We start from the raw sequence: 23,763 nt of genomic DNA on the forward strand, positions 1-23,763 counted from the left end.
TTAAGCAAACACAGAAGTCCCACATAAACTGAGTAGAGGTACATGCTGAAAGTTAAAACCGTGTGTCTGTTTTCCTAAATGGCACTAGAATCTTAATTCCTTGTCTAAAATAATGTTTTATCAAGACCCTCCACCTCCAAGAATAACAAACTCTAAAGAAGGAAAATATAATGTCAACTGTCTTGTCCATTCAAGGAGTTCAGAAGGAAGATGCAGTTCCGTAAAAGACTGAGAAGAACCTTCAAGCACCATCAAATAAATAGTACAATACCTTTGAAAGATGTTTCTTGGTAAAGATTCAGAAGTGATTTAAAAGCACAACTGTTCACAGAAAAAAAAGACAAAAACATAAAGCTTATTAAGGTAGAGAAGAAATCACTTCAGCAAGTACTTTTTAGGGAAGTTTGTTCATTTTTTCCTCTTCCCATCCAAAAACAACAACAAACCAACCAAAAATAACCCAAGCAAACAAACAAAAAACCCACACACATTAAAAATAATAAAAAAACCCCCAAACAATACTACATAATAAATTATTTTATGAAATAATTTTGTTCACTTAACTTCCTTTGCAATGCCTTCTGTGATCAACCCTCTTCTGAAGTGCCAGTCTCAGGCAATTGGGAAACAATACACAATGCAAATCTATCAGTATACAGTCCCATATCAGTGACCCATACTGAGTAGATGTTTTGAAACTATATCTATAATTTGAAATGTTAAGAAACAAAGTTTTTTGCTAGTTTACTGCTAAGAATGCATTGGTTACTGGAAGAATCTAATACTTGCACTTTAAATTTCAAGAAATATTATCTAGCTAAATTGGTGGGTTAACATTTGGTAATACTTAAAGTATACACACGTGCACAGATATAGTCACAGACACAAACACAAATAGAAGGAAATCCCCTGAGAACAGTAGATCACATATTAATGAAAGACTTGGATTAAAGTTTGTTTGTGATTGGTTTCCAACTCTGTCTACAAATCCACCATCATAAAACAAACAAATAAAGAAACAAACAGAATAAGTCAAAATAAATAGTTCTTTCTTCAGTACGAAGACAACTAGGTTTCTCTGAAGTAGCAGTTGTATAAAAAGCAGTACAGTAAAGGTGTTTGCCATGCAAGTTATCTTGAGAAAGAAAGACACCATTTTGTTTCAAAGCCTGAGAAGGTGCACCACTATTCTATTTACAGTTTCCTTTGCTGACTAAAATGAATACAGTTATTGCATCCTGAAAGAGGAAAAAAACAACAAAACAAACAAACAAACAACAACAACAAACAACAAACAAACAAACAACAACAAAAACAACAACAAAAACAAACAAACAAACAAACAAAAACACAAAAAACCCACAACAACCAAACCTCAGGTAAAAATATAAATATACAAGGACATGTATTTCAAACAAAGACAGTACTTGCTAACCAAAATCAAGAGGGAATTTGTGTACCATTTTTTGTTGATTCATTTTGCATGCAAATGACCTGAGAAATGAACAGTTACATAAAAACAAATGTATCATTGAAAGTAGTGAAACAACAAAGTGATAAACTGTACATCTGTTTATAAAATTGTACAAGAATTCTAAGAATTTTGTATCCTGTGGCTGTATAAAAGCACTAAGAATACATATTTAAAGTTTCAGTACATTTAGAATTTCACCTTTTTCAGTTTTTGCAGTGTTGACTAAAATTGAAAATATCTAAATCAGGGAAATTTCATTATGATGAAACCATGCTTCACTGAAAATCCCACTTGAGCCCTGAAGTTAATAGAAAAACAATTTAGTTAGATTGCCCAGTTTTACAGATGCATTTATTCTATGTATTACATAGTTATACAAATGTTTCTTGCTGTTTTATGAGAAATAAGCTTTCGTACATATATCAAACTGGATAAGACAATTTTTTTAACGAAATGTATCTTATTCTTTCCTTTCCCTGGAAAGTTCATTTAAGATTTCACTTTTTTCCTCAAAATAATAAAATTTCTTCAAAATACTAATGTACATAAATGTTAAGGAGTCTAGATTTCTCTTTATTTTTCCAAGTATTATGGCAGAGAATATTCAATTTGGTTTGCCTATGTTTCTTTGTTGAACAGCACCCACATTTTCTGTTAAAATATATTTTTATTTGTTTTTAAAATTATGCTAGCTGACACACCTACAGACATTGCTCACATTTAGTTTTCCAGTGTGAATAAATAATTTCAAATGTCAGGTGTTTTCTTACAAAGGTTATCGATAGGAGTATATGTAAACTAATTCAATAATTACTGTTTAAATACCTAATATATTCTTATTTTAATGGAACATTACAAAGAGAATCATAAATGTAATTTTAAAGAATCAATTAGATACATTTTAATTATATTATTAATTTCACTCTTCAGTGTTTTGAAATATATGGATGCTCTACACAGGACAAATAATGGCCAGAATCAGATCTGTATGCAAATTTATAAGTCAGATAGTTCAGCTTAACATGAAGATTGCAGAGTCTAAAGGCTGCTAGTCTGCAAGCTGCAAGAAATTTAAAATAAATAAATAAATAAAGACGATATAAATTCTCAGCACTAATTTGTGAATTACTTTTATCAGGCTGAAGTGTCAGAATGAACTCTCCATCTTTACTGTCAAACTACTGTCAAAAAATAAAGCAAGAACCAAGAGGTTAGAGAAAGTAATCACCACCAAGTCTATCTGTAGGACTCTCAGCCAGGATAACAGGGTCCTGGTTTGTATTGTCTGGATTGCTCACACATTTGTATTAAACAGTCACCAAAGAAAAACCAGAAATAATTAGAGGTCTGAGTTCCATATTAGCAGATGGTATATCCTAGACATTGACATAAAAAACTTCTTTCTTGGTTTTCATTGCATCTTGCTTTTGGAATCATATTTCTTTCTGTACAGAAGAGATCCCATAATGCAGCTTAAGTCTCTCTCATAATGAAAGCGGTGGTTTTCAATATTCTGAGGTCAAACCTGGATGTCCTACTTGATGTAGAACAGTAACAATGAGCTTTTGTACAACAATGGTGTGAAGCCTCCAAATATCCAATTCTGTAATCACTTCTATATGCTTGTATTTTACTTAAAGTGGTATTGAGTCAACAAAACAGGCCCTGGTCAGAACTGAAAGACTGAGCGCAAAACCATAATCCCAGAACAACTCAGTACATCTGGAGCTACTAGATACTACTCTGAGTTTGTTTTCTAAGAATACGATTTATACAATTTCATTTTAACCCTCTAATACTTACACACTTTTTCAACCAGTTGCCAAGTCAACCTGTTCGAAGAGAGATATGTAAGACTCTATAGGAAGTCTAGATTTTTTGTTTTTTAAGACTGCTCTCCTAAATTACAGATGGCTGAACTTAGATTAAAAGGCTTCTACTTTATATTAGTCCTGGTTTATGTGCTTCCTGTTGTACTTTTAGCACAGTTTAAGGCTATCCTAATTATGTGCAGTCTAGCACCTAGCTTAAAATTACTTACGATTGTGGTTGAAGCACAAAGAGCTTTGAAGTGCCTTATTTTCTGTGGGTGTGCCCAAGGCATGCCTAACAAAAGATACTACACATTTTCTTGCAGTAGAATCTGCTTTTTAGAAAACAGCACAGGCACAAGAAAAGCTGTGGGTGCTATTGTGTACTGTTTTCAAAAAAAGCAGATTAGTGGCTAAAACGCCCATGCAGAAAAAGATTTACATTTAATTCCCTCCTTGGCCTGAAGGGGAGCTTTAGAATGCCAGGATAAAACAAAACAAAACAAAACAAAATGAAACAAACCACTTGCTTTAATCTTGGGGAAAGAATAATAGTCTGTACTAATTTCTAGGGTACAAGAACAGGACAAGAAAGTAAAAGAAAGTGATAGTGTGGTGCTATAGAAATAGTTGAAAAACAATATTTTAATAATACATACAACTTCAATGTCTTCAGTTTTTATAAATGAGCATGAATAAAATTTACCCCAAGCAAAGACCAGATGAATGGCATATCAATGACATAATGTTAGTCAAAGTACATAAACATGAGATGACTAATCAAACCTTATAGGCAATTTTGTGTGTGTGTGTTGGAAGTTTTCTATCACTCTCTCCAAAGGTGTTACTGCTCGTCAGTTCGAATAAATAAAATAGGTCAAGGACTATATTTGAGCCCTTACAAAAAATAGCAACAACTCTCACTCATGGAGTTCACCCATTTTTTCAGAACTTGTGTGGCTGCATCCAAGTTGCCCATAAAAAGCAGTTTTTTCGACAGTAATATTCTATCCAGAAAAAAATTAAGCATTTTTGATGGAGTGACAGCTAATTTGGCCACGGCAAAAGGGTTGTCCTTACAATTAAACTGTACGGACAATTTTTTGTTAGTGTTCATGTCTGTGTTCTGGTCCTTTTTCTTTTACTGCTATGGATGTATGTATTGTAATCAGCAGTAGTAATATGGCTTTGTAACACCTGTGCCACAGGTGTTACAAAGAAAACTTTAGTAGTTGAAAGAACTATACATATGCTATCAAACAGCAATATTTCTATTAGAACTCTGGTGACAACTCCATAGTTGTAGAGAAGTTTCTGAAACACTGAATTCTTATAATTAGCTCTTTATCTAATCTTAACGCTGTTTTGCTTTTACAGTTCTTTCTAGTTTACAAAACGCAAGGTGACAAAACCCTGAATAAAGACCAAAAAAATGTGTGTTAGCCCCCAAACTAAAAATTTCGGTCTGAGCCATGCTTGAGTAAAAGTTTATGGTTGGAAGTCTAGCTATGCAGATGAAGAGGTTACTAAACACCAAGTAGATTGCATAAAAAATAATAAAATTATTCTTTTTTTCTAGCCCATTTATACAATACTTTCAAAGAATTTGAAGCATAGCATGACAGGTCGCACTGAATACTTGGGTTTTGACTATTGCATAACAGTCAGTCATAAAGTGTGGAGTCTGTTTCACTGACATGGTTTAACCCCAGCCAGCAACCCAGCACCACACAGCTGCTCAATCATCACCCCTCACAATGGGTTAAGGGAGAAAATAAAAAGAAAGAAACTTATCGGTTGTGATAAAGACAGTTTAATAGGATGGCAAAGGAAGAGATAATAATGGCAATAATAACAATAAAAAACAAAACAAAACAAAACAAAACAAGTGATGCACAATTGCTCACCGTTGACCGATGCCCAGCCCACCACCAAGCAGTGTTCAATGCCTCCTGGACAACTATTATACACTTATTAAGATAAAAACACAAAGAAGTTATACACAGATTAGTCTTGTAAGAGTTCCACTGAGTAGATAGGGTCTATCTTTATCAATATGAAACAATTCTTGATTTACTTTCCATTTTTGTCAATAAGAGGAAATAAAGACTGTAATGTTGACCATTTAGTTCATAGAATCATAGAATCATTTTGGTTGGAAGAGACCCTCAAGATCATTGAGTCCAACTGTTCAAATCAGTCTGATTAACTCCTAATTGTATGAAAAAGTGTTCAGCAATATCTTCTGCTTGTATGAAAGTGATGATCTCAGTTGTGATTTCACTGAGAAATGGGGTGAAAAGTCATGAAATGGGTAGGGTGCCATGTGGGCTGCTTCTTGTGGAAGCAGAGTATCTGGTGTGGGTGGAAGAGACTTTCCTGTGAGAATTGCATATTTTATCTCCTCACCTCTGTCTTTCCAGCCCTGACTATACTCCACACTCTCCACATTCAGAGCAGCTCTACAAGGGACCAGTATTGTTTCTGTCACGTCTAGCATTTTGCTCTACACCTTGCAGAGAGAAAAAAGAAGAATCTTTGGGTTAAAATTCTGTTTCCTGACCCACACAGACAAGGAGAGGTTCAGTGTTACTAATTAAATGGTTTTATTCGCCTTATTAGTAGAAGAAAGAGGTAAAAATAGGAGTCATCTGTCATCAGCTATTACTTACTAAATATGTTGCCATAGGTAACAAACATGCTGTTACTAATTTTAGTTTACTTTGTTCATCTCATTTTGCTTTTGTTAGCTTGCAAATGTGACTGTCTACTGTGATATGACTCAAGTTTCTTGAAATTGCATCCTTACTGGGATTCTGCAGAATAGGATGTGCTGTACAGCTCAAAGCATCTTAAACCATTGAAATCTCAATACATCTTCAGTTCAATTAATTATCCTAGTTGACTCTGGGAAATCAGGAAATTCCAAATAAAAGAAATGTCCTCAGAATGCTGGGGACTAAAGGATGAAATTCTGATATGAGTCCAGTTAATGAAATGTCAGTTGTTGACATATGTGGGGTCATCATTTTTCTCTATATATGTCACTACAGTGAACAGTAGTTCAGTTCTGTGTTCCATAGGAGGGAATGGTTACACTGTCCATAATTGCAATATATAAGAGGAAATGGAACCCCAGAAGCTATTCTTCAGGGGTTTTGGGGGGTGTAAGATCGTCTCCTTTCTCTTTGTGTTCTCTCATTTCTTATACCTCTGCAGCATTTTTATGGTTATTCTCATTTTGTGTCAGGAAATTCAACCTGTTAATTAGACCATGTATATATAACTTTTTGTATTGATTTGAAATACTTTTGAAAGGCATGGCTAAGACTCTTTTCCTCAAAATATAGATGGAATTTTATGTATTTGTTGCACTTTTGTGATTCTACGTGGTCTAAACTTCATGTTCTAGCTCAATACAAAACAAAATGAACAATCAATAACCTGTGATACAGAACAGTGTTGTGGAATGGGAAGATGAAAAATATGACATTATTTTCTCCAGTGATTTACTCACCTGGTAAGAGAAAAAATGCATACTATTCATGATTTTTCTGGTGAATGTGACAAGTTCCATATCAAACTTTATGCAGCCAGAGAAAAGGGGATTATTCAATCCAATCATCCCCCTTACAGTCTGCTTCCCCTACTCTGTATCATATATTCTATACCCTGTATGCCTTCCATATTCCATTAAGTGTGTCTCACTCACTGATGTAGTTACTATATTCATACCAGCAAAAGCTCTTAAAGAATAGACACACACAAATACTGTAAGTTCGAAACTAGTCTAGAAAAGTGCTTTGTGCACTGTACTTTTCTCAGTAATAAGAGGAAAATATATCTCCTTAAATTAGAGAAATGCTTTTCCTAGTCTTCCTTTATTATACCTGGAGAGACACTTGATTCTCCAGAAAGCCATTTGGGGGATCTATATTACAGTTCTCTTGACCCCTCCAGAGATACCTGGCTTTTCAAGAAAGATTTTTTCCTAACTTAGACATCTAAGTGAATGTATCTCAGAATCATAGAATCATTTAAAAAGAATTTCTGGAAATCACCTAGTCCAAGACCTCACTCCAAGCAGGATCGACTAGATCAAGTTATTAAGATGCTTCACCGGCAGAGTTTAAAGGCTCTTCAGTGATGAAGAGTCCTCCTCAACCTCTCTGAGCAACCTGTACAAGTCTTTGGTTATTTTGGTGGTGAAAATGTTTATTCTAATATCTAGTTTATTTTTCCTAGGATCAGAGTTTCTCTCACTGCAACTTGTGTCCAGGGCTTCTTGTCCATCACTGTACGCCTCCAAGAGGAGTGTCCTCTGCATAAAATTTCATTAATATCTCCTCTAAGCATTATCTTTCTAACACTGAACAAACCCAGTTTTCTCAGCCTCTTAACCATTTTGTGATCCACCCTCCTAATCATTTTGGTGGGTCTCTGATGTACTCACTCCAGTACATTGATATCTTTCTTGCATGGAGGAATAAAAACTGGACACAGTACTCCACACGCAGTCTCACAGTGACTGAATAGAGGGGAATAATCACTTTGCTTGACCTGCTGGCATTGGTTTTGCTGATACAGACCAGAATGCATTTGACCACCTCTGCCACAAGGCTCTAATATTTGCTTCTCACTGTGACGTGCAAGGCCCTTTCTGACATCATTACATAGTCTCTGGTGACATTAGATCATATGAGTACAATCCTTAATGAACACTAGGAAACATCTGAAGGTGACGTGTGAAAATGTGGTATGGCAACCAGTGTTTGTCTATGGCCCCTCTTACATGTGGTATGCAGTAGGTGACAGTAGGTGATCTCAGTTATACCTTCTGGCATTAAAAATAAATAATATATAATGGTATTAGAATATCCAATATGTTCTTAATTATTTAATCTCCCAGCTACTTCTGTGAATTATAGGCTCTCAATCTTTTATTTCATCGGAGTATATATCACCACCTTGCTTTAGTATAGTATTTTATCTCCAGTCACTCAATGAAAGTGCTCGACTATAGGTCATTTTTGTGACCAAAAAAAAAAAAAAAAGTTTGAGCTGCAATGATCACTTTGGGAGAGAAAGTATTCAAATAGAATACATTTCTCACTAATTCATTTAATCATAATATATGTAGCATACTGGCTACTGTGTTTCTGTTCGGTGTTCTCAAATATGACATATTTCTCTTTGTTTGAAGATTTCCATGTTTCCACAAAGAGAGTAATTTTTTTATTAATTTATATGAGAGGGAATCCATACCTTCAGAGCAAAAAATACTCAGAACCATTCTTCTGATCTAATTTTTGCAGGGGATTCCTTGAAAGATCCCTTTTCGTCCTGTACTTGCATGTCTACCTCAATGGTGTATTCATTTTCAGATAAGAAGAATAAGACATTAGAAAGCATTTTCTTACTGAAATAAGAACATTTTTCCAATATCTCTAAACTAAGAAATGCACCACAAAGAAAAAGACATCTAACAATAGCACTTACTTTGAATAAGTTTTTTTTTTCCCAGAAATAATTGCTTATGGTAACAACTTCCCGTCTGTTTGCATTTCTGTTATTTGAACAGCAACTTGGAGTTTCTCATGCCTTTGTTTGTTCCCCTGCTATATATTTCAAAACTATTTTTCTGAAAAAAATAAGATATGACTTATCCTTTACAGAAGCCGTAACCCATACTTCATGTTTCCTCCAGTCATCAAACGGTACTATAAAAATAGCTATAAGCACAGTTTACCCCATTGTAGCTGTGGCAAATTTTTGTGTGCCTTGAAAGTAATAATCTTTGGCATTTTCTGCACAGTTGAACATTCCCAGTAAAATACCATGCATGACCTGTATGTCAGAAACAAATACAAATACCTGACACATAACTGTCTAGGTAACCTTGCTATCATATCCAATGAGAAAGATAAAGTTGCCAGATGAAGTCAGATCTAGCTGATCCATGAAGCTCTGAAGCTTTAGGACATTTTCACATAGAATTGCCAAGCTCTTTTTCCTGTTGTCTTTTCTTTGATTGCCTTCTTTGCCTCCATGTCTTTTCACAGGCTTTCAACAGAAGAGTTAAAACGGTCAGGCAGAAGAAAAGAAAAAACAATTCAGTGGAACAGTATCCTTCCCTGCCATGGGCTCCTTTCCCGGAACAGTAGGTTTTGTATCCACTATGCCAACATGGCCAGAAGAGACAATTAAATCTTCTATGTTTGGTAGAGCAGCAAACTGGCTGGTCCTTTATCAATCTCTATGAGAAACAACTCAAACTTGGAAAGAAAACAAGTCTCCCACGATAATAATCTCATTAATTATTGTCCTTCTTCAATCAACAAAATATTAATCAAATCAAAACATTCCTACAGCATGAAGTATACAAAAATTGCATTAAGATAAAAATATTTAATTGCTGTCTTAAGTAGTCTGTGGAAAATTGATTGTCTGTTAACTCTTCAAGAATTCACAATTGTGTCTCTTTCATGGCTTAGAAAGAAGTGCTTAACACAAGAAATCATCATGAAACCAATACAAATCACAGTATCACAGTATGTTTGGGATTGGAAGGGACCTCAGAAGATCATCTAGTCCAATCCCCCTGCCAGAGCAGGAACGCTGAGGTGAGGTCACACAGGAGCATGTCCAGGTGGGTTTTGAATGTCTCCAGGGAAGGAGACACCACAACCTTCCTGGGCAGCCTGCTCCAGTGCTCCATCACCCTCACTGAGAGGAAGTTTCTTCTCAAATTTAAGTGGAACCTCTTGTGTTGCAGCTTGATCCCATTACCCCTTATCCTATCATTGTTTGCCCCCGAGAAGAGCCTGGCTCCATCCTCATGGTACTCATCTTTTATATACTTAGAGACATTAATAAGGTCCCCCCTTAGTCTCCTCTTCTCCAAACTAAAGAGACCCAGTTCCCTCAGCCTTTCTTCATAAGGGAGATGCTCCACTCCCTTAATCATCTTTGTTGCCCTATGCTGGACTCTCTCCAGCAGTTCCCTGTCCTTCTTGAACTGAGGGGCCCAGAACTAGACACAATACTCCAGATGGGGTCTCACTAGGGCAGAGTAGAGGGGAAAGAGAACCTCTCTCGACCTACTGATGAACCCCCTTCTAATACATCCCAGGATGCCTTCTTGCCCTTTTTGAAGACTGGAGTGACATTTGCTTTCCTCCAATCCTCGGGCACCTCTCCCATTTCCCAAGACTTGGCAAAGATGATGGAGAGCATTCTAGCAATGACTTCAGCCAGCTCCCTCAGCACCCACGGGTGCATCTCATCTGGATTTATGGATGTCCAGACTACCTAATTGCTCCCTAACCCAGTCCTCATCGACTAAAGCAAACTCCTCCATTGACCTGGCTTCATCCAGGGTCTCAGGGGTACAGGGCTCCTCAGGACAGCCTCCAGCAGAGTAGACAGAGACAAAGAAGGCATTCAGCAATTCTGCCTTCTCTGTGTCTTCTGTCACCAGGGCACCCACCCCATTCATCAGTGGGACTACACTGCCTCTGATGTTAGTTCGCATTTGAAAAAACTCTTTTTGCTGTCCTTGACCCCTTTTGCCAGGTTTAATTCTAAGGAGGCCTTGGCTATCCTAGCTGCCTTTCTACATCCTCTAACAGCAGCCTTATATTCCTCCCAAGTGGCCAGCCCCTGCTTCCATGACCTGTAAACTCACCTCTTCTGCTTGAGCATACCCAACACATCCCTATTTAACGATGCAGGTCTCCTGGCTCCCTTCCTTGACTTCCTGCATGTGAGGATGCTGTGATCCTGAGCTTGGAAGAAGCAATCCCTGAATGCCACCCAGCCATCTTGGGCCCCTTTACCTTCAAGCAGCCTTGCCCATGGGATTTCCCCCAGCAATTGCTTGAAAAGGCCAAAGTTAGCCCTGCTAAAGTCCAGGGTTGCAATTCTACTTATTGCCCTGGTCCTACTACAGAAGATGCTCAACTCCACCATCTTGTGGTCACTGCAACCCAGGCAGCCCTCAACCTTTACTGCTTCGACCAGACCCTCCTTGTTAGTGAGGATGAGATCGAGCAGTGCTCCTCTCCTGGTTGGCTCCTCCACCATTTGCAAGAGAAAGTTATCGTCAGTGCACTGGAGGAATCTCCTGGACTGTGGCTGGCTGGCTGAATGGTCCTTCCAGCAAACATCAGGGAAGTTAAAATTCCCCACAACAACCAGGGCCTGAGACTGTGAGGCCACTCTCAGCTGCCCATAGAAGGCCTCATCAACTTCCTCAGCCTGATCAGGTGGCCTGTAATAGACGCCTACAACAGTATCACCCCTGCCAGCCTGCCCCTTGATCCCGACCCACACACTCTCAACTCGCTCCTCATCCGCTCCTGGGCAGAATTTAGTACATTGTAGCTGCTCTCTCACATAGAGAGCAACTCCACCACCATGTCTGGCTGGCCTGTCTTTCCTGAAAAGCACATAGCCATCCATGACCACATTCCGGTCATGTGAGCTGTCCCACTGTGTTTCTGTAATTGCCACTAGATCGTAACCTTCTGATCGAACAGAGGATTCTAACTCCTCCTGCTTATTCCCCATGCTGTGCGCATTGGTGTACAGGCATTTCAGGGACCATGCCGAGCACACTGATTTCTCCCTAGGGGTACAGGAGACCACCTGGTCCTCATCGGTTCTAGAAAGCTGCTCCACTGGGACAAGCCCAGCTTCAACCCCATCCCCCTTCGAACTTAGTTTAAAGCTCTCTGAATGAGCCCAGCTAATTCCCGTCCCAGCCTCCTTTTGCCCCTGCGAGATAAGCTTTTCCCGCGTAACACTGTCTGGAGTGGAGTCTTATAAAACCAGCCATTATCAAAAAATCCAAAGCCCTGCCAGTAGCACCAGCCTTGGAGCCAATCATTTACAGTCTGAATTTCCTGTTCCATCCCACATCGTCATTCAAAGATGGAAGGAGTGAAGAGAAGATCACTTGAGCCCCAGAGTCCTTCACCATCCTTCCCAAGGCCTTGAAATCTTTCTTCATTCCCCTCAGACTAAGGGAAGCAGCTTCCTCCCCATCTGTCTGGAAGACCAGCAGGCGGTAGTAGTCTGTTCGGTGCACCAGTCTGGGGAGCTCTCTAGTGATATCCTTGATCCGGGCACCAGGTAGACTGCAAACTTCCCTATGATGAGGGTCAACCCTGCATATTGGGCCCTCTGTTCCTCTCAGGAGGGAATTTCCTATTACAATTACCCTTCTTTCCTTCTTATTGGAGGCAGTCTTGAGTTGTGGAGTCAACTGCCTCTTCCTACGTGACCTTGTAGGCCACTGCATTACAAATTTTAAACCACAATTTATTATGGAAATAAATTTTAGTCCATACTGTAATTTAAGCATTTGAGTCTGATCATTTTAGAACCTTTTTGTAGTGAAATTAAGAACTAAATAGGTATCGCATGTAGTATTTTGAAGGAATCATCATTTAATCAAATAGAAGTATGGATGTTAGTTGTCCATACAACATTTGTAACAATTTTCAGGTCGTAACAGATCGAGCTGATTCTTGATAAAAATGTGCAATCATCTGCAGTGTCTTACCTGTATAATAAGAAAATATTGTGTTTATAGCTCTTCATAAAGTAATCCTGTTGCTTTTTTCAAGTTACTACTTCACTTGAAAGCCTTTGAGATCATTATTTAATCCCTGAGAAAGCAAAATGGTCCAAAACATTAGTTATAATAAATTACTTTGCCTTTAATAAAATAACACATGTATAGTGTGGGTTTTTTTGTTTGTTTTGTCTTTTGTTTTGTTGTTTGTTTGTTCGTTTGTTTTTACATTGAAGCAAGCTGCCATTTATAAGAAAGAAAATATGACAGCACCCATTAAAAAAAGAGCAAACAGTCAGTAAAGGTTATTTTGCCTAGGATCAATTACAGCGTAGTCAGTAATAAGAGAACTGCCAGACCAAGGAGTTGACTCTGCGATGACAGGCAGACATCCACACAGCAGGAGTTTGCAATGAGAAAATGGCTAAGCACATGTGTGATTTACAGTAATATTTTTTTCTTCCCCATGAGACCCTTCAGGAGCAAATAATCAGTGACAAGAAAACTTTGTGAAAAGACTGTCAGAGAGAAAACATATTTACAAATAAAATATGAATTAAACAGGAAAATAAAAACAGGTTAAGAAACAGGATTTTTATTAATTCTGTACAGAAAGAAATAAACGTGAGTGTGTACACACATGGACATATAGTATACATATAAATCGTATTTCACTATGAAAGAAATGAATGGGGTTTATATTATGTTTGGATATGGCATAAATGTATGGCATATATAACATGTAGTACTGAAAATATTACTTGCACCTTTCCTAAAAGATCAATTTCTAGAACATTTTGGCTTGAATAAATCAGTGTATTACCTATTTCGGGATAAATATGTGGCACTAAAATTTGAAAGACCTACTGGCAATTACATTTCAGCTATTTGAACTATTAGAAACATGGGAGGTAGATTATAATTTTGTTATTTTACTTGAGTTAAAGAAACTGAATAATTATGGAAAACAATAGAATGACTGTGCTGAATGTGTTTTTAAACTATTTAAAGTGATAAAGTAAACGCAGAGTATCCACGCAACTACAAAAATAACTTCTGGGCTTGCTCAGAATATATGTTTTCACATATCATCTAATATTTCCATATTTATTTATTTTATGCTTCTAAACTGCCAGAACATACGCCATCATTGATATTGTAACATACACACACACACAAAAAGATTATAATTATCTAGTTTCAGTCTCTGGTTGTTTTCTTCAGTATAAGTGACAGTTCAAAAGCAGCAAAACAATGCCACTGATTCTAATGACATTTTGCTCTACCTTTGTTGCTCAAGAGGTTTCATATCTATAAGACTCAGACATAACTCAAGATGTCTTATAACTGTGGTACCTCAAACCTAGATTCGCCACAAGCCTTAGAAACATTAGTGCTACTCCAGTTGTAATCTAAAGCATAAGTGATTAAAAGATGTGTCCAACATGTGAAGATCGAGTACTAAAACCTTCCTCACGTCTTCATCTTTAATCTCTTGGGAGAGTAACAAAATGAAATTATATGCTGTTCTGAGGTTAAGAGCAATACTTCCAATTCTCTATCTAAATCTTTTTCCCTGGGTAAAACAAGAATAAAAAACTCTAAGGTTAGTTAGACAAAAGAAGATAGAAAGCAACTAAGGTGCTCACCCAGGAGACAGGAGACCTTGATTCTATGAAGTGCTTAAGGGATTATTTTATATTAACAGTTAGTGCACAAAACACATGAATGGCTCTTGTGAACAAGGCTCAGAACTAAGTTTTGCCCTATTCCAGGAAATTGTTCCACCAACCAGTTATTTTCTTTAAGCTAAAGACAGTAAAAGATCATTGATCTAGACAGTCTGCATTTGAGAGCAAATCAAGCTTGTAGTCATAAAGTTTATGGATCTTTTTATTTACCAGGGATGAGAGCACTGTTAAGTGTAGTACTAGTGAATGACAAAGTGGACAGTATTGTAAAAAGTAGGTTATCAAAATCAGAAAAGAGGTATAATTTCAGTAAAAGGAGTGCTTTAACACTCTTTTTCTTGGTAATGGGTCAAGCAGGTAATAAGAGAATGGTCTCTAAGCAGCCAGAAAACTGATTAAAGCTCAGGAATTTTCTAAGTGAATCAGCTAACCTAGGAGAGGGAGAAAGACACCTAGTCCCTTATTGGCACAAGTTACTCTTGGGTTTCATGTGGACTCTTAATAAATTGAAAGTGAAGGGAGAATCAGGGTTCTTGGTGAACACTTGAAAAAAGCTCGCCTTTTTTTATTTTTAATTTGGAAAAAACATCACAGCCACAAATCACCAAATATAGCTACCCAAGAAAACTTTTGACTTCCTAAAGATGCTATTTTATCAAAGAGACTCCAAAATCCTTTTCATGTAATACTATAATTGAATTAGGGATACATATATAACTTACACTGATATAAATACCTTTTGCCTACACAAGGCAAATAGTGTCAGGAAGAGGAATTTGCTGAAACAGCTGTTAAAGCAAAAGCTTTCTGACATTCATAAAGACTGTGTGTCACTATTATATTAACCAACTATTTTATTAACCAGAAATAAACACCCTCTCAAAAACAAAACCAGAACCAAAAAGCTATTCTTCTAGCCAGTAAAAATGTGTATACTAGACAACATCTTATATTTTGCTGTTTTCACAATTAATGATGTCACTCTTTTGAATATTTGTGATGTAGTGTTTTAACTGACATGTTAAAAGTTACAATATCATATTATCTTTAGCAAGTGTACCTTCCATCATAATTTTAATAATAAATACTATAATAATTTAAGATAATATTAATAGTATTTCATCTTGACCTTAGACAAAGCTCCATTTCTGAGTTAAATTGGAGATAATGTTTCATAGTTTAGATACACATCATCACAAAGGTGTTCAATTCTGAACATTGTTATTCATTAAATTGATAGCAGAGTATACTTTCTAACCTCAGAATTGTCTTATTGAATTCAGACTCAAGTTCAGCAGACTGATCTATCAAGCTTAAACATCTATAATATATCAGACAACTTATTATTAGTATTGTTTTGTGTCCTTTAGTACTTATCTGTGGAACAGCAAAGAGAACTTCAAGAGAGCGGGTTGTGTCTACTCTTTTTTTACTTTTAGAGGGAAAAAAATATACCTTTTGTGATGCAGAATGGTCTAGGTCAACTTTCATGGAAGTTCAACTCTCAAAAACTTAATGGATTATTTATGTCATAGCAAATTCAGGGCATTTACCTGTAAATGCAGTTATAAATGATATAATCTCAATGTAATATAATACTTGTATGCAATGGGTAATATTATGTGTAAGATAAAATAACTATAATTATTTTATAATGTTTATGTAGCAGCATAATTCAATTACAGTAGGGTCAGGATAAACAGGCATAGGCAAAGCAGGCAGTTAATTAAGGCTTAATAACCCTTGGGATGCCTCTATCAGAATCCCAAGAAGGGACAATACAGTTGTGGGATAGTAGCTTGTTCTCAAGGTCAGCTTTCCCTCCAGTATATCTCAACTTTACCACTTCTTAGAGGCCAACAAGAACAGTGAGCCTAAATCTGCAGGAATCTGTCCTCACCTCAGTGCTTTTGCAAGCTCTTTCCTCCTCTCTCTCCCCTGCCTGTGGCAGAAGCAGGTTCCTACACAAAACCTCTAGCTCCTCTTACTTAACAACAGCATGCAATTTTACCTGTGCTGCTGACGAGACATAAACTAGCTCTGAGTGGCTTTAGATGGTATTTCATACTGACTTAGAACTCTTTTAATGGAATTCCCACTGTATTTTTGAATCCTCTGTGATTATTGGGAATAAAAGTTTTATGCTAACATTCTACTACTTCTTGAGGATTTTTTTTTAGCTTAAGGAATCAAACCGTAATCAAACTCTGATTAAGAATAAAAGAAACTTCCATTTGTCAGTTGAATAGCTCTTTTTAGCTGAAGCAATATTGAGGACTGGGAGCTAGCTTAATTCCCTTATTTTGGAGGCTTCCATTCAAAATAAACAATTCATAGAACTACTAAGTTCCATTTTAAAAGTAAACCTTCTGTTCTCATCCTTCTTGTAAGCAGGCACCAGATTAAGTCTCAAAGTGGCAAGTTTCACTTTCCTGTAAGTGTGTATTCCAAAAGATACTGAATAGTTTCCAAACTCCTAGGAAGGTACTTATTGAAGACAGAACAATAACTCCAGATGGGTAATTTCACTCCTCCCTGGGGAAGACTCAGATTACTCAGTGAGATAAATCAAATGAAAAGGTATCACACCACTGAAATTCTCTTCATTTTCTTGATCCAGAACTTTATTTTCCCTCTTTCTCTCTCTCTCTATTTTTTTTTTTTTGTAAAGTGGTTAATAGTTTGTAAGTCACGTCTACTTCCATATATTTTCCTCTTTAATTATTTCCAATAAATCTTTATGGATTCTTTTTCTGAATGCCTAATTCCATGGCATTTCACCTCATATTTTCATATTTTAACCTAATTTACTGTTTTAATCCACTTTACTATTTTAACCCTAAAGGCACCACATTCTTTTCTACATTACAAGAGAGTTGCACTTGGCATCGATCACAATTTGTCTTACATTTTATTCAGCCATTCTTACTTCTATGTTTAATTAATGAAAATATAAAATTAAATTTTCTTCTAAACTGTCTTTGAAGAATCCCTGTAATAACTTCCTTCCATGCTGGTTGTTTCCTAGACAGAATCCAACCATGGATATGACGGAGTATTATCATTTTGAGTTTATTATGCTTCTGAGTTTTACTAAGCAATGATACTTTTCATTTCTACCTCTCATTCCTATTATGTCTATGCTACCCTGTGGCTAATAATATTTTCCTGTCCCTTTGGCTTTTACTAACTTCATGCATAGCAGCTATGCTAGTTTTCCCACTATATTGATATTACTAATAGTATTACTATAGTTTCTATTGCTTGCTGTGTTTTCCTCTTCAAAAACTAAGTCAGTTTGAGTTCTTAGAATTTTCACTATCTACTCACAATTTGTGATGTCTGCCCAATATTCCTTTTAGTTGTTACAGGTTTCTTACTACTCTTAGTATTCTTCTTTAGAATATTAGCTCTATTTTCAAGTTCGTGGGTGTATTTGGTTGGTTGGTTTCTTTTTGTTTGTGTTTTTTGTTGCTGTTGTTTGTTTGTTTTTAAGATACAATCAGTTCAAATTTCATTTTAAAATAAAAACTCAAACACTTTTTAATATTTATTTGACTAAGGTTGTTGGTACAAATTACCTCATTTATTAGTTAACTTAGTTTATCAATTTTCCCTTTTTAAATACAGAAACTTGGCTACAAATCTCACTTATGCAGAAATTTGTGAAATAAGTTTCTTCATGCTTGTGAAGTACTCTGTTGCTATAGTGATGATGGTGATGGAAAAAGCTATGAGAAAAGTTCATGAGATTGTCCTGAGGGGAAAGGAGGTGGTAGTCAGTAAGCATACAGTTGCACAATTTATATATAGTTGCAAATTTACAAGGAGGTGGAAAGCAACCTTAATTCTAGAATTTCCTAGATTACTAGACTTGGGGATATTTTTATTTAATGAAGTGTCACTGCGGTTCTGGCCTTTCTCTGGCTATACAAGAGACATAACCTCAGTTCTGTGACAACTGAAATAGTATTTCCTATCATTTTATATGTGGGACCTTAGTGTCTTTTCTGCTGTACCTTTTTTGTCTTTTACCTCCTGTTATAAAAAAACCCCTGCCTGTACCGTATACAACCCAGGAAGGCCTGGCTGATTTACAATACACTCTTTACCAGCCTCAGCTATTTTTGGGTTAATCTATCTCCAACAGCACATGTACAACATTGCTTACATCACTGTCAAGGTGTAGCCCAGAAATAACTATCTTGAATTGGTTTTGGTGATTTAAAACTAATAGAGTCTGATACAAGTTTCAAAAATAAAACAGACAAAGTTTGTTGGAACACAACATAAGGAGAAATGTAAGGCAAAACATCTCTCAGGTAAAATGTCACTCTTTTCTGAAGATATTAGTGAATGTGATCCCTAGCTCTATTCTTGATTTAGGAAATGTACTTATCTCAACATATTTTTAAATATACTTACTTATTTTTTATGAGAGTTTTCTGTGCACAATTCATGGGCAGAGTACAGCATATTTAATAACATTTTGAAATACAACATATTTACTAAAACAAGATCTGTTTCAAGTTCTTGTTGACATTAGATGAGATAACTGAGCTGCAACAATCACATTATGGAACAATTTCTGCTACGCAGGCTGCTGAGTCATTCTTATAAATCATACATACTTAATTTACTGTGTGTGTGTGTGTGTATACATTCCTCTATCTTGTTTAGCTTATTTATAATCATACACATTTTGGAGAATACAAAGTCATTTGATACTTGATCCAGATGTTATTTTCTCCATTCATTTTAGAAAGTAAAGAATTAGAATGACATTAGAGCAATGCAAGACATTACATCCACCTGGAAAATTAAGTTACATTTTGTTATCTGTGATGTAAAGTAACCAGTGTGGATCCAAAATCTGGTAGAACAATTTAATAAAATTAAATAAGCTGCAGTATCATCTAACTGGGTGAATTTTTTAAATAAAAGTATTTTGTGATATTTCGAGGACTTGTCAGTAAAGAAATGCAATTCTGGAATTATGCGTGTCAGGAAGGTACTATTGTTACACATTAGAAAATGAATCAAATTAAAAAAAAAATTCATCTGCTTCCTGCCTGAAAAAAAGTTCCTTCCATAAGAAATGTATAGACTCAGGTGCTGTAGATGTCATAGCTGACAGTTCTGAGTTTGCCTTTAGGAACAGGTACATGACTGGTAGAAATGTTACCTGATTTCACACAAGCCAACAGTGTACTAGCATTTGGGATTTGCACATGAAAGGTTTTTTGAGTAGATTACCAATGATGACTATGGCTCCTCAAGACAGACCTACTGATGGACAGACTATGTGCCATGCATAAAAGTGCTAAAACTAATAGTAACCAGTAGACTTGGTTTTGTTTCAGACATTTAAATAAATTTGAATAAAATCCATGAAGGTAGAACTTGGAATTTTTCATATCTAGAGATTTTCATTGTACCCATACGATTTTTTATATTAGATTACTGCCCATTGGTAGATCTGTGGTTATACTATTAAACACTTGACAATTAGAATTCCTTTTCCACAATAACTGCTTCAGAACACAAGTGTAGTCTACAATTCACTTCATGAATAACTCAGTGTTCAGAATTGAACATCTCTGTCATGTTGTGGATCCAAGCTATTAAACATCATCCCCAATTTAACTCATAAATGGAGCTTTATCTCACTGAGATCAAGACAAAATACTATAAATATCATCTTAAAATATGATAGTTTTTATTATTAAAATTATGCAAAGTATGACGAAGAATTATTATTGCCATTCTGGAGATGAAGAACCTATCTTCTCTTGCTGAAAGAAGGGAAAGGCCAAAGACAGGAGAAAATACTTTGGAGGCTTGACTTACTCTGCACTAACTTGAGGGGAATTATGGGAGTTCAGCAAAGGCTTCTGCTGTTGAGAAGGATCACGTCTCTCCCCTTCATCAACAGATATCAGATTAAGTACCCCAAGCTTTCATAGCTCGTAGACAACAGAGAGAATCCTTTCTTAGTATCTAATAAGAGCAAGCAGGTAACAGTTTTTCCGCCCCAGCAGTCTGTTCCCAAGGCAACTGTTCCATGTCACCTGAGCTCAGAGCTGGTCTTGATGCTTCCTGAAGGCAAAGTTTTCTTTTATGTTCCTGTCTTCATTTTTATCATTCTTATTTCAGACTAATGTTGCAAACAATTTCACTCAATTTTTTGTTCAAACTCATGTAAAATAACTTCCTGTACCTGAACTCCTGTTCATGAAGTTCAGGATATCTCAGATCCAGAAAATACAACCATCACTGTGTTTACACTTGCACATACATATACATGAGTACTTAGTCTTTTAGCAAGTAGGGCCTAATTCCCATTAATTCCTAAACTCTTCTTCACATGTCACTCCATGAATTTGTAATAGAAATTGACCAAGATTTTTTTCAAAAAATACTTTTAAAATATAATTAATCAAACCCAAAAGCTCAGTGGAAACATTATCTGCCAGTAATCACTGGAAGACAGTTATTTCTCTCCTGAAACTGCAAACTACTTCTCAAGTTGATAGACATCGGCCTTACTGTTGTCTTTGGGAGGGAAACAAACAAACAAACAAACCCACAATCAAAAACCAAAAAACTCTACAGCTTTTCAAAACTGTGGAATAACACAGTTTGTATAGTTGTCATTGTCTTGGTATGTTCATTTTTATTTGCGAGACTGTTGTGCAAAGTCAAAGTTATTTGAAATCTGTTATCTTGTTATCCTCAAAAAAGAAGCTTACAAATGGTTGAAGGGACATAGATACTGACAGGAAATACCATCATGAAATTCAAACGTTTGCAGTGACATTGATTTTAAGACGATGGCCTCCTAAACCTCTTTACTAAGAGATACTGTAAGATTTGGTTCCAATATTTTTAAATTAATTTTAATTAAAATTAAAATTAATTTAATTTTAATTTTTTTCTCAATACCAAAATTAAATTTATAATCGAAGGCCCAGAGATACAGACCCTCATCTATTTCATGAAAGTCCAGGTATCAAATAGGGTATAGACAACACATGTTCTCATCTTACAGTTGAAGTATTTTGACTTAATCTTAATAATCAGTGAACAGGAGCTATGTCTAAATGATTAAACTCAATCTCTCATATTTAAGTTGTTTTTCTCCAGAAAATGGATTGTAGGTTTTTGAAACAAAGATGTTAATCTCAGTTTTCCTTAACTGTTCTAACTTCTAAGCTATTGAATCTGTTCTTTCTCAAGTACTGGGTATTTAATTATTCATACCTAGTAAAAGAGCATCGTCAGCAAAGACAGACATAGTTCCATTTAGTTGTTTATTAACATAGAGATTAGATAAAGTGGCACATAAGATGCACACTTTCACCAGTTTCATCATATTGAAGTAAACCAAACAGGAACTTGCGCCTGTATTTCTCTTATCCTTTAATAACTAGTATGTTAGATATTCTGAAGAAAGCATGCTTGTCCTTCAGATTCTGAAAATACCTCAATATTTTTTTTTATCAATAAAAAGGGAGAGATTCTTGAAAACAGAAAAACAGAAAACAGGAAAAAAACAAAACAAAACAAAACAGAAACAATTCATGTCTGTCTTATCTGTGCTTGTAACCAAGTTCTTGTTTATTACATAGCGAACAGAGATGGAACTAAATGGGCTATAACATTTATCTGTTCTAGGTGAGCCTGCTTTGTCAGATGGGTTGGACTAGATGATCTCCAGAGATCTCTTCCAACCAAAACTATTCTGTGATTCTACGATTTCTATTAAAAATTTAGAATGGCACACATACTGCAGCTAATGTGACAGAATCATAAGTCCACACAACTCAGGCATCTCAACTTTTCATGCAAGTGGACCCAGACTTTTTAGTAAACTTCACAAACATGAGAAAAATAATAGTGTTAATATTGTTAATGATTGTGACAGATTGGGCTAATGGATCCATATAATTATCATCTCATGGTAGCATAAGTTAGAGTGAGATATTTTAAAATAATTATCCACTTAGTATTCAGTTTTTAATGTTCTTCTCACAATTGAAAATAACATGGACAAAGATCATACAATATAGTGGAAAAACATGCCACTCTGCATTGCAGAGTTGCAGGTTTGGGATTTTGCTTTTAATTTCTATGTGACAAAGCTTGTCTTAATAAGATATTTGCCATGACATGCAAAATCTGAAGGCAGTTGGCAACAAGCAGTAAGAATTTGAGAGGAGACTGAAAAATGTGGTCTATTATTCTGTTCAAGTAAAGCATTGTGAACAGTTTTTTGAGCACTGAATACATAGCTGGGAGGGAAAACGGATGTGAGCCGTAGTCAGCAGCAGCATGAAGTGTAAAATACATCGATGGTCAAATATGTATGGGGAGTGCAAGCTCAGATGTGCCACTAGTACAGAGCTGAATGAAAGAATGGCACACACACAATATAAAGTGTAACACGTCTGAAGTCTAGAAGGAAAACATTGAAGGCCCTGCCCACACTGCTATCAGTAAGAATGGGAGGATTACTACATTGCAACAACAGCAGTTGCAGGAATGTTATTTTCTGCTAATTTCTCTGCAGTGCAAATAATAAGGATGTCATGGCAACAATCTGTTATACCAGCAAAATGATCTTCCAAACCTACAACAACAAAGTGGAAAAAAACAAGACAAAGCAAGAAGAGGCAGGGCTCAGTCTCTAGCACCATGATCTTCAACCATAAACTCTCTGACTTCATCTATATATGTTCACAGGCTGAACTGGGCTAAAGTTTTCCTACTTAACATTTAGCAGATGGGAGAAAAGTGTGTATACATCCACCTACAATATTTCAAAGAGCCTGTAGAAGATTTATAGCTTTCCAAATACTGTGTGGTGGTTTCTTCATTTCAGAGGTGAGAAGTAGGAGGAGATTCACAAGTATGTTTTTAGTTTTGAAGACTGAAATTGAATGAACTCAGTTTTTGTGGAACCTTGAGGTTTCCTTCTGAACCATACTGGATACTTGACTGTTGCTCTGGCAAGTGCTTTACAATCCTCCTGTTAGTTTAAGGTTGATTTCATAATCAAAAGGAAAAGCTACTGTAACATTTAAAAGGTGGATCGCCATCACTTTTACTGTCACTACCTTCTCACACTGAATTATGGTTCAGTAGTGGTCAACAGCTCAGAAAATCGTGTCTCTCTCCTAACATGTCTAACTGCTAGAGAATTAA

Source organism: Patagioenas fasciata, chromosome 3 (genome assembly GCF_037038585.1).
Source record: "Patagioenas fasciata isolate bPatFas1 chromosome 3, bPatFas1.hap1, whole genome shotgun sequence".
Classification (NCBI taxonomy): Eukaryota; Metazoa; Chordata; class Aves; order Columbiformes; family Columbidae; genus Patagioenas; species Patagioenas fasciata.